The sequence below is a fragment of the Orcinus orca genome, chromosome 3 (assembly GCF_937001465.1).
Source record: "Orcinus orca chromosome 3, mOrcOrc1.1, whole genome shotgun sequence".
Taxonomy (NCBI): domain Eukaryota; kingdom Metazoa; phylum Chordata; class Mammalia; order Artiodactyla; family Delphinidae; genus Orcinus; species Orcinus orca.
This window is the reverse complement of record NC_064561.1, coordinates 72,661,835-72,678,568: the sequence shown is the minus strand read 5'-3', so window position 1 is coordinate 72,678,568 and position 16,734 is coordinate 72,661,835. Positions and strand designations below refer to the sequence as shown.

General features: G+C 45.5%; 1 protein-coding gene across 7 annotated transcripts in view; it reads right to left on the bottom strand.

Annotated features, from left to right (window-relative positions):
- Positions 1 to 5,771, bottom strand: part of LOC101284614 (core histone macro-H2A.1) — an 80,095-nt gene extending 74,324 nt beyond the window's left edge. For all 7 annotated transcript variants that reach the window (XM_004282104.4, XM_004282107.3, XM_012537559.3 and 4 more), the window contains exon 1: positions 5,626 to 5,771. The gene's annotated coding sequence lies outside the window, so the exon portion shown is untranslated. The remainder of the gene's footprint in view (positions 1 to 5,625) is intronic.
- Between the last annotated feature and the right edge of the window lie 10,963 nt (positions 5,772 to 16,734).

The following is a 16,734-nucleotide window of genomic DNA, read 5'->3' as shown; positions in this document are numbered from 1 at the left end:
CTTGGCGGTCTTTTTGACTGTTATCAGGCCAGGAAACGAAAATTCTGTGGTTGGTCCTGAAGGGATCTCTGTGGTCTTTATCTCTGCAACTCCTCCAACAATCAATCATTCACAATAGACATGAACCGTGTTTGCAGAAACCCAAAGTTCACACAGAGACACACTGGTGGAGGGGGCTGTAGAGGGAAGAGCCAGGCTTGAGTGAGAAGCAGGTCTTTGATGACAAGCCCCCCAGCGATCGAGATGAGACCGCGACAATGTGATCTGTCCTCAAAGCACAGGACAAAGGAGAAGCCTGGCTGTGAGGATTCCATGAATAAAATGGACACGAAAACAAGGAGGAGGGGCAACAGAGTTCAGGAGGGGAAACGGCCACCCTACCACACCGTTCTATTCCTCACCAACAGGGCACCCTTACTGGTTCCTAAGTGCGCTGCAAACCACCTTCATTCCCACTTCCACCCTTCGGCACATGCCACTTGCTCAGTCTGGAACTCTCTCTCCAGCCCTCAGTCTGGGGCAATCCTACCTAGTGGTCCCAACATGTCCTCTGGCGATGGAGACCCATTCCTGCAGTGGCTGTGCCATGTGGCCCCCAGTCCCAGTCTAGTGTGGAGCAGCCCCACGCCCAGACTCTAGCTTTACACGCAAGGTCCTGCTGACCTCCAGCTCATCTCTCCCTGTTTCCAGCAATGAGGGCTCCACCAGGCTGAATCGCTCTCAGTTTCCTCAGTAGACACTCCTGCGGTGGCCCCTGAGCCCAGCGAAAAATCCCTTATAATGCACCTCAGCCACCACGGAAATATGTTCAACTGCTTTTCTCAGTCTTATATAAAGTGCTTGGCAAGTGCAGTTTCCAGCCCCTCCCTCCAACATGATTGCCACTCCGGATCCAACTTATATAAACATTCTAAAGCCAACTATCCCACTCTTAGCACTTGTTACACTGTATCACCACTGCCTATTTCCTTGTCTGTCTTGACCGCATGCACCAGGCTGCTCTGCTCACCACTGTATCTCTAAGAACCTACCACCCAGCCACGTTCCTGAGAGGCCCTCAAATGCTGGCTGGGTTGGGACTGATTAGTTACAGTGGATGGGGTTCTCCTGACAAAAATGAGGGCAGCATTTCCAAAGGCCACAGGACTCAGAGATGTGGCAAGTGAGACACCAGTCCGGGACCTTCTTTGGGACCATCCGTGTGGGAGCCCAGACCCTCAAAATTCAGGGAGCTTGTGGAGCTACCTTGGGGATTCCCAGGAAGGGAACACTGCAATTTCCCCGACGGCTGAGGCTGGAGCCTGCAGAGGCCTTCTGACTCCCTGACCATCCTATGGCTCCAGCAATCTCTCTTCTTGCCATAAGATGGGCACCGTAACACAGACCAGAGGAAAGTACTGACCTTCCTCATATCTGTAAGACACTGACCTCTGTAAAAGATGCAGCATAGAAAACTTAAATAATCAGGACGCTCACAAAACCACTGGAATGGTCAATGGTGAAGTCTTTTATTTGCTAAGCAATGAATGTGTGCATATTGATCTTGAGCAAAATATTGATTAGAACGGCTGGGGGGCTGCGAGTCAGACAGCCCTATCTCCAGCACCTGAGGATGGAGCAATCTGAGCTATCAGCGCTCAAGTCGCTGTTACAGAGCGAGGACTGCCCCATCCATTCCCTGCAGCTGGATAGATGCCCACGTGTCCACATGCATTTGTCACCTTCCCATCAACTCCAATCACAAAGGCAAACCTGAGACACTTAATTCTGAAGCGCAGGACACTAATCCTGTTTACTGCATTCTCTTCGGTTTACTCCTATGGTACCAAATGATTAACGGTGTTGTTGCTGTCATGTCCCCAGAGGCATGTGGATATACTACATAACTTATCACTCACAGAGCAGGGGGTTCACAAGCTGCACTCTGATTGGCTCAGAACAGAGACTTGGTCTGGTACTCTGGCCAATCAGGAAAAACATCTCTCTCCATTCATAAAACACTACACCATAAAATGAGGCGGATGATTAAAGAACTTACAGTCCACCCTCAGTGAACCAAGGGACTGCAAACAAGGAGAGAAGGATAAATTGAGACAGTAAGTAAACCCTAAACCACACATTTTGTTCCAGCAGATACTACTCTCCTCATGTGTTAGGTTTTTAATGGCGGGAAAAAAACAAAAGCTGAACACAAGTGTTACTCACTACAAGCAGGTACAGTTAGCAGGAAGCTAGTCTGGAATTAAAATCTCACCTCTGCAAACCCACTCCATGATGTGCTTCCTGAGTGACACTAAAGGAACCAGCACTATTCTTCAACAACAGTAAGGCACTGTCTGCCTGCTTCATAAGGACATTTTCCTTCAAACCTCCTCTCCCTTTTAAAGGTTGTGCGAAACTCAGAGAGTATCACTCCAATGGAAGGCCATCAGAGGAAAATGTGAGCTTCAGTAGGGCAAGACCCTGGTGAGGCTTGGCATCTAGAAGCTATTCAATATTTGCTGAACTGATGAAGCATTCCCAATAAAGGACATCTGACCACATCTTCCTCCTACTCAGAGCCTTCAAAGGCTTGTGACTGCTCTTAGGAAGAAGTTTAAATCCTTCCGTGTGTTTCTGATCAGGATCCTCTGTGATCTGGTCTGTTTGGCCCTCTGGCTTCACCTGACTCCCCTCTAGAATCCAGCCATCCTGAGCACTCTGGCAGTTCCCCCATACGACCTCTGTTCTCATTGTTCTCAGACTCTGCACATGTGGGGCAGGTCTCAAACGCTTGTCCCCACCTGCCCTCCTTTGCCCAGCCAACTCTTACTTGGCCTTTCCGTGCCTGGTAAGGGCTTGCTCCTGAATAGGCTACTGTCTGGGAGCTGCTATGGGATCTACTGTGGCCTCCTGTACTGACCCTGCAATGGCTGCTTGCCTGCCTTCTCCTCCTCATATCAGCTTCCCAAGGATAAGAATTGGGCATCTCTTTTTTTTTTCTTCTTTACTAGATTACCAGTTTATTAAACTTGGAACAGCCTGATGGAAGAGATACATAGGGCAAGGTCTGGGGAAGGGCATGGCGCGTCCATGCCCTCTCCAAGTGTGCCACTCTCTCCAAACCTCCACTTGTTCACCAACCTGGATGTTCTCTGAACCCTGTCCTTTGGAGGTTTTATGGAGGCTTCATTACATAGGAGGCACGACTGACCAAATTACTGGCCACTGGTGACTGATTCAACCTCCAGCCCCCTCCCCTCCTGGGAGGTGGGGGGACATGGCAATACTGGACATTTCTTGATCAGGTTCTGTCCCTAGTGCCTGACCCTCAAGAAAATGATTCTCAAGAAATATTTACCGAAAGCTGCAAGACACTGATCTGGAAGGCCTGATCCAAGTTAACAAGCTATACAACTCTTTGGAATGAAGAGCTGACGCACTTGGGCTCACTCATAAGAGCTGGGGTGGGGCCCAATGTATTTCTAAACCTACAGAACTTGGGAAGGACCCATAAGACAGGTATGGGCCCCACTGAGCCCTGCCCCTTCCTAGTCCATGTGCCAAGAATGGGGCTCTGAAAAAGCTGACATAAACCCAAAGGCACACTCAAATGAGAGCTAGAGGCTGCTGAAATTCTGATGAACACCACATATAGATTCTTGTTGGGTTTTGTCAGGTTGGGTTTTCAGTTTATGCTTCTGTTTATTTAAATAAAGCTCCTTTAAATGGCTTGGGGCAGCATTAACTCTGAAGCTATTAAAGGCAGGTCTGAGAATACATGTATGTAGTCCAAGTCTCTCTTGGAAGGAAGGGATGAGGGATCTTCCAGAGATCTGCTGCCTGGAGGACCAGAAGAAATGTTAGATTGAGACGTACCCCTCCCTGACCCTGGCCCATTTGGTATAGACCAAGCCAGTGACTTATAGTTGTGTAGAGTGTCATGTGTGATGTTCCAGACAACTCTTAACGTTTAATAAAATGTGAGCCATCCCTTCCTCATTCTAAAGGCCCTCCCTGCCTCAGACAATTTTCACATACTTTAACCCCTTCCCTCCTACTAAACGCCTTTATCCAGGGATCAGCATTAACAATGGTAAGAGATTAAAACAATAACAAAGTGGAAAGATTTCCCACTCTCCTCCTAAAACTAGAGTAAAGAAAAATTTAAAGTCTTGAGGATTTAAAAAAAGAAAGAAAGAAAAACAGGTTGAAAAACACATTTATCCTCATCGGGTAGTCTCTTGTACAAGACTGAGATGCTACTGCCCAGCTTTGGTTAGTTGTGTACAATGGGTATTAATTCCAGTTGCAGGCATAAGGTGTCCATTTCAGAGCTAATAACTCCTCTGAAAGCAGACTAGTAACCGAAACGTGGCCATGGATTCCATCTAATTCACAACTAGAGTCTCCCACTCAAACCTAAAACTGTTCAAAATTCCCTGAGTCCCTAGAGCAGGAAGTCTTGTAACAAAGCACTTTCCCCCCTCTTTAATGATAAAACCTCAAACCACAAGGGTAGAAGAGAGAAGCTAGCAGAAGTGCCCCTCTAACTGTCTATTCTTATATGCTGTTTCTTGGATCATTAAAGTCTTACAAGGACTTCGTGGTAATTTTAATTATTGAATTTAAGGCTTGTCTCAGCTGTTTGTATCAATACATAAGTCTCTTACTTTCAAACTCAGGAATATTTTTCTCTAACATCTTGTCTAAAAGAAACTTCCAAGCAATCTACTGACAAGATCCTTGAGTGATCTGTGATCTCTGCAGGAGTGGAGGTGGGGCGCGCCATTCCGCACACCTGTTGTCAGGTGGCATGGCCAACAGCATCCTGCACACTCACCTCCTCACTCCACCCCACCCCCAGCGAGTCTCTTCCCTCCCGGCCTTCTCCACCCGAGGAACCTACAGCCTTCCAGCCTTCCGGAGTTACCTTTAAAAAAAACCTCCCAACCACAAAGCAAACAAAAGGCCGGTCAGAAGACGAGCGAAAGCTGCGGGGGTTCCCGTGGCCCCTCTCCAGGCAGTCCCTGAACAAACCCCTCCCCGCCCCTGCCTGGTTGCAGTCCCGCAAGTATCCCCCAACCCCCCACCCCACCCTCACAGCAGATACCAGCCAGACGCCTACACCACGGCCACCTGGGGCTCGGGCCCCACTTATTGTGCCGGGGCCGGCAAGTCGCCGGCGGACGGGCGCCTCACCAAGTACAACTCCGCGCACAACAGCTCCCGGGCGTCCAGGCCCAGGCCGACCGGCCAGCTCCACGCCGCCTCCCGCAGCCTCGAGTCCAGCCCGCCCGCCCCGGGAAGGGTCGCCGGGGAACGGGCCAGGGCTGTCTCCTGCCCACAAAAGCGCCCAGGCGCAGGCAGGAGGACGCGGTTCTAAGAGAAGTTGGCTTCCGGGTTTGCTTTTTGAACAAAACCAGAGGGACTCCCGCGCGGCCGGGGCAGGGCCTGGGAGGGCGCCGTGCATGCGCGAGGCCCCGGCGTGGGCCGCGCTGAGGCCGGCGGCCCGAGCGCGGCCGTGCGCCGCCCGGTACACGCCAGGCCCGGAGGCTCCCAGGCACCCTCGGCCGGAAGAGCGAGGCGGCCGGACCCGGGCGGCGGGGACGGGGCGCGCAGCGAGGGGGCCCGTGCGGCACTTACGGGGCGGCTTGGCGGCGGCGGCGGCGGCAGCAGCAAGGTGTCCGGCCTGTGCCCTCTCGGCCGCTCGCGCCTTTTCTTCTCCGCGCTCCTGGCTGGCCCGCCCGCCTCCTCGCTTCCCGCCCGCGCGCCCCGCGCTCGCCCCCTCCGCCTGGCTCCGCTGCTGAGTGAACTGGAACCACTAGCCGCAGCCCCGGGATTCCCACAATGCACAGCGCGCCGCTCGTCACATCCCATCCCGTCCCCGCGTGTCCGGCCACCCCTCCCGCTCCACCCGGGCGCCCCGGCCTTGACCCTAAGCCCGCGGCTGCGCGCGCGGGGGACCCTCCGCGCTGTATTGCCTGGACGTCGGTGGGTCAGTCCCCTGGCCGCATCGCGGTCCTGGCTCTGGCCCTCAGCCCTCGGTCAGCTCGCCAGGACACCGAACGCTGGGTCCCGCCCGAGCCGGGGACTCGCCCTGAGCTAAGTCCTGGGAAAGGGTCGGGACCCCGGCAGAGGCACTTCTCCAGCGCGCGTCCCAGCCTGTGCGTCTCGAGTGACACTTACTGAGCGCCTACTGAGGGGGGCTTTTGCTGCCCATCCCTAGAAGCCTTCCCATTAACGCAGGGAGGGAGGCACGACTGCTGTTACCAGCAAGCACTTTTCCCTCCCCAACCAATGCAAACCTCCCGCGCACTTCAGAACCTCCCGCTGTCTTTAGACACAAGCCCCCATCAAACCTGGTCTTCCCCACGACCATCTACTGCGCACCCCTGCGGTTCTTCATAGTGACCCCTAGAAGTCTGGATCTGCTCTGTTGCATGGAAGGCGTTTACTTCGATTCAGCAAATGTTCACTCTTGGACCCAAGTTGCGATTTACTAATATAAACAGTGATTCTTTATCATCACACACATTTTTTTTTTTAACTGCAGACAAGCAGAAAGAGGGGCCGATGCAAAACTTATCTTGTATTCCTAAATTGGTTTTTGGCCTGAAGGCGTTAGTGACCCATCCCAAGGACTTAAATAGGGACCTTTCCTCTCCTTCTCTCCTCTCCCTCCACTAAAGTGTGGAGGGGGAAGCCACCTCGGCACCCAGCTGTGGACCAACTTTAGATAACAATACATACCCTCCGCAGAGTTGTTCTGTGGCTGCTGGAGTTGGTGACGGGGAGGTTATGAGTCACTGAAGACCCCTCCCTTCCCTCGGGCTGCCCCTGTAGCAGCTGGTGGTAACCTCCTCCCCTCACCATGATGCTTTACACTAGGCTTTAAAAGTTTGCAGAGCAGTGTCCAATACATGCCATTCACATATCCATTAATTCAATTAACTACTGTGGTCATACTTTGTGCCATGCACCAATTTGGGTGATGAAGATGAAGCAGTGAACAGAACAGGCAAAAATCCCTGACCTCCTGAAGTTTGCCGTGTAGTAGGGAAAGAAAGGTTATAGGCAAAAGAGATGATGTGCCAGATGGTGTAAATGCTATAGAGGAAAATAAAGCTGTAATAGGGAAGAAATTTTGTATCCTACTACAAGTTAATCACTAAAAGGGTGTTTCCTATAAGCTTAAATTACATATAATGGCCCATCTCTGCGAACCCTGCCTCCCAGGTAATGAGCATGAAGCTAAAATACCTTTGGTTAGCTCACAGGAACCATCCTTACCAGGCCCACCTGTGAATGACTGCAGGGAGGAAGAAATTAAGACATCCCCTCCAGAGGCTGACCAGAACCAGCAAATGTTTGGCTTTACTCCCTCCCCTTTTAGTATAAAAGAAGCCTGAATTCTGACTCAGGCAAGATGGTTCTTTGGGGCACAAGTCCACTATCTTCTTGGCTTGCTGGCTTTCGGAATAAAGTCATTATTCCTTGGCCCAACAACTCGTGTCTTGATTTATTGGCCTGTCGTGCGGCAAGGAGTACGAGCTTGGGCTCAGTAACAAAGCAAGGAAGGGGGATAGGAGGTATGAGGTGGGGTGCAGTTTCAAACTTTAGAGAAGGCCTCCCTGAGAAGGTGACATTTAAGCAAAGACGTGAATGAATTGAGGGAGCAAGCCAAGTGGATATCTGGGGGAAGAGTATTCCAAGCAGCAGGAGGGCAAATGCAAAGACCCTGAGGCAGAAGAGTCTCTGAAATCATCAAGGTGTAGTGAGTGTGTTCTTACCATTAAAAAAGATAACGTGTGACATGATAGAGGTGTTAACTAGCGCTAAGGTGGTAGTCATATGGCAATATATAAATATGTCAAATCAACAGGTTGTACACCTTAAACTCACACAATGTTATATGTCAATAATATCTCAATTTTTAAGAAAGGAAGAGTGAGTGTGAGGCTGAAGTGGAATGAGTGAAGGGGAAAATTACAGGAGGTGAAACTGGAGAAATGATATTTCTTTGGGTCCAAAAACAAAAGCATTAAGGATGTGTGAGGACTCCCCCAGGGAAGCTGCAGAGAGGTGTCTGGAAAGGGACAGAGATCACCCCCCACCCCAGTTGCTCTGTCCTTCCCCGCTCTTTAGGGTGGTCCCTCAGTTCTGCAGGGGCCAGCCACCAGGTGAGGCTTCTGTAGGCCACAGCAAGTCGGGAGGATGCCAGACTTCAATAATTCACTCAACAAATACTTGCTGAGCACCTGCTGTGGACCAGGCTCCTTCCAGGAGAAAACCCCTCTAGGTTCGTTGCCACACTGCCCAGGCTCTGGTCCGAAACATAAGCAGTACTCCTAGAAACTTAACAAGAGAGAGCAGCTGGGCTGTAGGGAAGGCCAGGCATGTGTGGAGAGGAGGAGATGCCTGCAGCCTGCTGGTGTCTGGCTGTTTACAGACCTGAGGCTTCCTCTTCCCCAGGTCCTTAGTGATGGCTAAGACCAGACACAGAGCACGATTGTCTAAGAGATCCCAATCTGCAACCCTAGGGCGCCAAGAAGTGCTTCACTCACCTCCACCCCAGCTTTGGTTTCTGACCAGATTGATTTCCCTGGTGACATGGAAGTGGGTCATGCCTACAAGGCTGTTTTTTCTTTCCATCTTACTGCACACTCACTATGTGTCAAATCACATGTATCATTTTCATTTCACATCAGCCCTAGCAGGCACACTATTTCTGGGACATCTCTATCCCCAGTTTACAGATGAAGACACTATAGATTCGGAAAACTAAGAAATATGCTGGAGATCACAGAGCAGGTAGGCTGGCGCTGGAGTTCCAATCCAAGTTCATCTGGGACCTGAGTTCTCATGGCTCAGTCCTGAAGAGAGCCCTTCTACGGGCTTGGTTTCCTCTGCGCCCAGCTTCTATCCTCGGCATCCTCCCCGGCCATTCAGAATGGGTCTTTCTGTCCCCACTGAGTCATGCACTGTTGTCCTTGGGTTAGAGTCTATACCCCTCCAAGAGGTGGTCTTAGCGCCATCCCCCCTCACACTCCCCGCCCCCCCGCCACAGTGTGCCATGCTCATAGAACTCAGTAGGAATATTGTCCCTGGGAGCAGTTCAAGATGCCCTCTCTCCAAAAGGCTCCACCACCCTTTCTCTTCCCCTCTAACTTGTGTGCTCTGTTCTTCCACTTCAGTGACATGCACTCTCCCCTAATCTGGCTCAGAGGGTTCCACCAGCTTTTTTTTTCTCCAATTGCAAAATAAATGCATGCTTACTATGTAAAACTTGGAAAATAAAAATTCTCAAAAAAAAAAAAATCACCCTAAGTATACCACTGGGAGAGAACCACTGCTTCCCTTTCAGCCCTTGTATCCATATCTACCTAATAGTAAATGTATTTGGGTTCCTATTGTACTTAGGGCTTGTCACCTGCTTTTTAAACTTAATGGTCCTTTATGAACATTTAACCAGGTATTCTACAACAGCAGTTCTCAAACTATTTGAATTCAAAACGCCTTTATCTTAAATTATTGAGGACTGCAAAGAGCTCTTGTTTATGTGGGGTATATCTGTCAGTATTTGTTCTATTAGAAATTAAAACAGAAAGATCTTAAATATCAATTTATTCATTTTTTAAATGTTAATATGTAAACAAGTTACACGTTAATATAAATAATGTATTTGTATAAAAAATAACTATATTCTCCAAACAAACAAAATTTAGTGAGAAGAGTGTCATTGCCTTGCAACTTTGCACATTTCTTTAATGTCTGGTTTAACAGAAGATAGCTAGATTCTCATGTCTCCTGTATTTGGTCGTTGCTATCTATTGTTTTAAGTATAAAAAAATCCAGCCTACGTTTTAAAAAAAAAACCAGATATGTGTTTGGGAAAAGATAGAAGATTTTAATATCCTTTTCAGATAATTTTGGATGTTCTTCTTTGATACCATACCAAAACCCAAAAAGTAGTAGTTTCTTAAAGGTTAATAGCAATGTAGAATCTGAAACCAATGGATACATTTTTGAATTTGGTAACATAAAAATCCGTTAATCTACTTTTTTATTATTTTGAATGGATTTATTAATCTATCTTATTTGGGGGGGAATGAGCAGAATTCTTAAATTTTATTTTACATTTAAAAAGTCTGCATTAGGACAGGAATAAAGACGCAGATGTAGAGAATGGACTTGACACGGGGAGGGGGAAGGGTAAGCTGGGACGAAGTGAGAGGGTAGCATTGACATGTATACACTACCAAATGTAAAATAGATAGCTAGTGGGAAGCAGCTGCATAGCACAGGGAGATCAGCTCGGTGCTTTGTGACCACCTAGAGGAGTGGGATAGGGAGGGGATATGGGGATCTATGTATACATATAGCTGATTCTCTTTGTTACACAGCAGAAACTAACAAACATTGTAAAGCAATTATACGCCAATAAAGATGTTAAAAAAATAAATTAAATAAAAAATAAATTAAAAGTCTGCATTAAAAAAAAAAACACCATAAATCAAGTCCAAGTAGAAATGATAAGCTAGGGAAACATGATTTGTAACTCACACCAAAGGCAAAGGGCTGATTTCCTTAATAGTCTCTTATTTTTTAATCCATTATTTTGATGGACCTTTAAGCCATGCACGATTTGGTATAATCACTCATTGGTCATTTGGAAAACAGTGGTTCACTGAGTTATACAGATCTCCCAGTCTTCCAAATGCCAACTCCTTTCATGGTACAATCAGATCACATTCTTTAATATCACCGCTGATATCAACAGAAGGTTTTTAAGTACTGAGAAGATTTCAAGCTCATGGTGGCAGATACAAATTTCCCAATATTGTAATTTTTCCTTGTAAGTTCAAATTTACCATTGGCAACATAATGTCACAACTACCTTTCTTGAAGTGACAAGTTCATTTTATTCATTTTCAAGAAAATGTCCACCATATACACAGGGCTGCATTATGACTTTCCTGGGCCTTAGGCATCTTTACCTTCTTGGGCTCCCTTCCTCCATTTAAAAACAGAAACAAAAACAAACAAAAAACCCCAGCACTGGTGTAAAGACAAATATATTAACATGATATATTACAACTATGCCTCATGGAGGATTCAGCCTTGCACACACCCAAGTCTGAACAACCACAGTTCGTCTGTCAGTCAGGCCCACCTTCTCCATTAGGAACAGAGCCCAGGCCCACATGACTTTATGGGCCCATAAAAATGTTTCAACTTCTTTAAAATCAGAAGAAGAAAATGAAGGTTACTTCTTTTAGATCAAATAAAATATTTTTAAATATAACATTAATATATTTGTCTTTATACTAACATAGTCATAAAATATAATTTTTATATTTTTTTATAGAGGAAGGGGCCCAGAAAAGCAAAAGTGCCTGGAGCCCATGAAAATATTAATGTAGCCCTGCTGTCCGTCATGGTCATTTCAAATAAAAATGGTGTTTCATGAAAAAAGCAGCTAGTTTAGCCCACAACTCAGTCACACAAATGCTTTTTCTCAAGGCAACCATCCTAGTTTGTTATATAGCAGAAGTACGTCACACATACTTCCCAGGTGGTCACAGAGAACATTTTAAAATGTAAAATGTGTCCTGAGGGGTCAAGATCAATAAAATCCGTTAATCAATAAGAACAATAAAATTAGTGATTTTTACTGCTTCATCAAGGACATTCTTAAGTGAAACTGTTGGGATTTTTTTTTCTGCGAGTGCTTGGCAATAAATGATAAAATGATGATTAGTAAAGTTTGGTGTCATTGCTGATATGTGCTGTCACCAGCAGTTGTACCCACGATTGTTTTTGCACCATTGGTGCAAAGACCAAGACAGTGAAAAAGCTAAATAATGTCTGAGCATTATCATGAAAAGTCTGCGGTCTCAGTGACCTTCAGGGATCTGCAGACCCCATTTTGGGAACCACTGTCCCAAACATCCTGGGCTGTACCATTGTTTAGTTAACCAATTATTATTGGTTATTGTTGTTGTTACTGTTTTTCTTTCAGGCAATTTCCCACTCTATTAGAAAGACCTGATGAATGTCCTTAGAGATGCATCTTTGTGCACATCTGACTGTTGAGGATAAGTTCTTAGAAGCGGAACTGCTGGATCAAAGAGCCATAGTTTACAAGCTTTAACACAGGTAGCCAAATGGCCCTCCAAAGATCTTGGGACAGGGCAGGAAACGGGTGGGATCGAGCATTCGTGCATTTCCCCAGCACCTCCTGGCCCCACCCTGACTGTTCTCCAAGACCTTTGATGATCTGAGAGTCAAACGGTGGGGTGTCACCATTTCCCTGGTTTAGCTTGACCTTATTTGTGGAAGGGCAGGGAGTGGGTCTCTAGTTAGTTCCTAAGCTTTTCATCAACACACTCAAGCAAAGAGAAGTGAATGTGAGTGCTCGAGGGAGTGGAGGAATCCCAGGAAAGAAATAAACCTCCCCCCACCGTCCTCTGCCCCCCACAAGCAAACAGATGTGGTCTTTTCCATGGAACAGATGCACCACCGTCTAGTCTCTTCCACTGGAGCCTTTCTTCCTTACTTCATTACTGCAGAGGTAAGTTCTCTCTCTTTGATCTGTAATTGGCGGTAACGTCTGACTCCTTCACTTTTTTTCAATAATCCCCACCCCCTCCTGTCTTTGTTAAGCAGTTAATGCCCTTCTCTAAGAGAAGTACAGACGAATATTTACCCTTAATTGGGAACAACAAAGGGACCAAGGAAAACCATCAGGGCTACATTACCTTTTTCCAGGCCTAGAGACATCTCTAGATTTAAATATTTTCCCCCCTGAGGTTAGAGCTGGATTGAAAACATGGTTTAAAGGATTAGGCTACCTGTAGAGCAGTGGTGCTCAAAGGGACAACTTCAGGGTCCCTGAGACTCTTTACTGGGGTCTGTGGGTTGAGACTACATTCATAATTAATAGTAGGGCCTTATTTGCCTTTCTCACTGTATTGACATTTGCACTGATATTACAAAAGCACTGGTGGGTAAAACTGTGTCTTAGCATAAATCAAGGCAGTGGCCCCAAACTTAGCAGTTATGGAATTCTTCAACAAACACACAGTTTCACTTAAGAATTAAAAGTGTCTTTAATGGCCAGATTTTAAAAATTTTTGAAAGCCTGTGTCTGCCACCATGAGCTTGACAGTTGACAGCTTCCCAAAACTTAAAAACTTTTCTGATGACATTGGTGACGGTATTAACTAATATAATTTTTTGATGTTATATAATAAAAATCTGTCAACATTTAGAAAGATCTTAAATATCTTAGTAATATATAAGATAGTATAACTTAGTGAACTTATATTTTCCAAATGCATGATGTTACAACATCATGCATTGGTTAAAAAAAAATTCATTCAAAGTGAAAGAAAAACCAATGGATTTAATGTCACAGAGTATGAAAAGTCCAGTGATATGTTTTAATATTCTACATAACTACTAACCGTTAGGAAACTACCACTTAATGAGTTTGGGTGTAGAAATCAGAGAACAATATTCACAATTATCTGAAAAGGTTATTATAATACTTCTCTCTTGACTACATTAAAAACATGAAAAACAAAACAAAACTTTTCCATGGAAAAAGAAAACCACCATAAGAAAGTCAAAAGACAAATGACAAACTGGAAGAAAATATTGGCAAAATATAACACAGGTAAAAGTTATTGTCCTTCTCTTAATCTGCTTAGGTTGCCATAACAAAATACCATAGACTGGGTGGCTTAGATAATAGAATTTCCTCACAGTTCTGGAGGCTGGAAAGTCCAAGATCAAGGTTCTGGTACAGTTCAGTTTCTGGTAAAAGCTCTCTTCCAGAGCACATGGCCACTTGTCTTCACATGACCTTTCCTCTGTACACCTGTACAGGGAGAGAGAGAAAGAAATAGAAGAGATTATTCTCTGGTGTCTCCTCTTATAAGGACACTAATCCTTTTGGATTAGAGCCCCATCCTTATGACTTCATATAACCTTAATTACCTCCTAAAGGCCCTATTTCCAAATATAGTCACATAGGGGTTAGAGCCTCAATATGAATTCTGGGAGGGCACAATTCAGTCCACAGCAGTCATATAACTATATCTCTTCTGAAAACTGGGGGGGAGATTTAAAATTCTATTGAAAAAATGCTCAGGGACTTCCCTGGTGGCGCAATGGTTAAGAATCCACCTGCCAACACGGGGGACACAGGTTCCATCCCTGGTCTGGGAAGATCCCACATACCACGGAGCAACTAAGCCCATGCACCACAACTACTGAGCCCGTGTGCCTAGCACCCATGCTCCACAACGAGAAGCCACCTCAATGAGAAGGCAGAGCACCACAGCGAAGAGTAGCCCCGGCTCGCCGCAACTAGAGAAAGCCCACACGCAGCAATGAAGACCCAACGCAGACAAAAAGAAAAAAAAAAAAAGAAAAAATGCTCAAATGATACGAACAATTAACAAAAGAGATATAAAAATGGTGCTTAAAACATGAAAAGATGGTCAACTTCACTCATAAAAAAAGTGTAAATAAAAATACACCTAGGGGCTTCCCTGGTGGCGCAGTGGTTGAGAGTCCGTCTGCCCATGCAGGGGACACGGGTTCCAGCCCCGGTCCAGGAAGATCCCACATGCCGCGGAGCAGCTAGGCCCGTGAGCCATGGCCGCTGAGCCTGCGCTAGGCCCGTGAGCCATGGCCGCTGAGCCTGCGCGTCCGGAGCCCGTGCTGCGCAATGGGAGAGGCCACAACAGTGAGAGGCCCGCGTACTGCAAAAAAAAAAAAAAAAAAAAATACACCTAGATATCATTTCTCACTTATCAGACTGGCAAAAGTTCAAAAGCTTGAAACTACACCCTGTTGGCACAGCTGTAGGAAACAGGCTCTCATATATTGCTGGTAGGAATACAAACTATTACAGACTTATGGAGGGGAATTTCACAGTATTTAATAAAATTATCTTTGTATGTACCCTTAACCAAGCAATTCTGCTTTTAGAATTTACCCTGAAAATGCACCCCAATGATACGAAAATACATCCTCTCAAGATTATTCATTGTTTCACTATTTGTAATTGCAAAATATTGACAAATACTTAAATATCCAAGCATGTAAGATTGGTTGAATAAACTCTGATACTATACTACACACTGTAAAAAGAAAGGATGAAGATCTCTATGAACTGATTATGGAGTGATTTACAGGAGATGTTGTTAAATGAAAAAAGCAAAGTGCAAATGAGCATATATAGTGTGCTACATTTTGTATAAGAAAGAAGGCGAAATAAGAAAACATACATATATCTCTACAAATAGAAACACAGAAAGGATAAACTAGAAAACAATGAACATAGTAACCTAGAAGGGGTAAGGGGCAGAAAGCAAGGGAGACAGTAACACTTCTCTGAGTATATTTTGCACACTTTGGCTTTTGGAAGTATGTTAGAGTTCCACATACTCAAAAACTAAAACTGCATCTGTAAGAATGAACAGGGAGAACATTTCTAAAACTAAAATCAAACTAAAACCAGTAAACCCAATTTATTTCAAATGAATACCATAACCCTACAGAATGCGGGGGCGGACAAAGAAGCAGTTGACTTTACTTATGAATACAGTATTTGATACTTTGTCTGTGGTGAGGAAGGGAGGCAGGGAAGAGTTAGAAACAAATCCTGAACCGTTTTTATTGTTTGCTTTTTTTCTGCAATGCTATAGGAAAATCAATTCTAAAACAATTTTTTTGGGGGGGCGGGGGGCTGCGTTGCTGCTCGCGGGCTTTCTCTAGTTGTGGCGAGCAGGGGCTACTCTTCGTTGCGGTGCGCGGTCATGTCATGGCGGTGGCTTCTCTTGTTGTGGAGCACAGGCTCTAGGCGTGCGGGCTTCAGTAGTTGTGGCTCGCGGGCTCTAGAGCGTAGGCTCAGTAGTTGTGGTGCACAGGCTTAGTTGCTCTGCGGCATGTGGGATCTTCCTGGACCAGGGCTTGAACCCGTGTCCCCTGCATTGGCAGGTGGATTCTTAACCACTGCGCCACTATCTTATCCTCTAAGATAGTTTTGGATCTATTATACGTTTTAGAAAAAAGAGTAAATGTGTTGATATTATTGGAAGCCAGGGTTCTCACCATAGGGAAAAGGGATGTAGAAATATGGAATGGAGGAAGGCAAGGAAGAGACCTATAGGGATGAATTGGGACTGGAGGTACTGGTGTGAACTCATTTCTAAAATAGGTATGTATAAATATATATGTGCATATACCTGTATATGTTCACACACATATATATTTGTGTGTGTATATATGTGTGTGTGTGTTTATTATACACGCATATATTTCCTAGCTCTATTTGCTGAAAAGGCCAAGACGAAAAGACACCCCTGTAGCAATATGGATATCTAATATCCAGATCTTGATTTTTAATACCATTTCCTACTAAAAGGAGTCTAGGGCTCCTTGGAGAAATGGCTCATTCTAGGTCTAGGGCAGGAAATATATAAGACTGGAATATCTTGCTATGCTAGGAAGTAGGGAAATACACATGCACAGACACACACACTCACAAAATGATTGGAGCCAGTTAAAGAGGCTCAACAACAAGCCAGTTTAAGAGGCTCCCATGGGCCAAATCTGGGACAATTTGACGGATTTATGAGTCCATACTGATTATAAAAAGATAATATATACACATATATAATATATACTTATATATATAGTATATTGCATATAAATATATATTTAATAGATACTTAT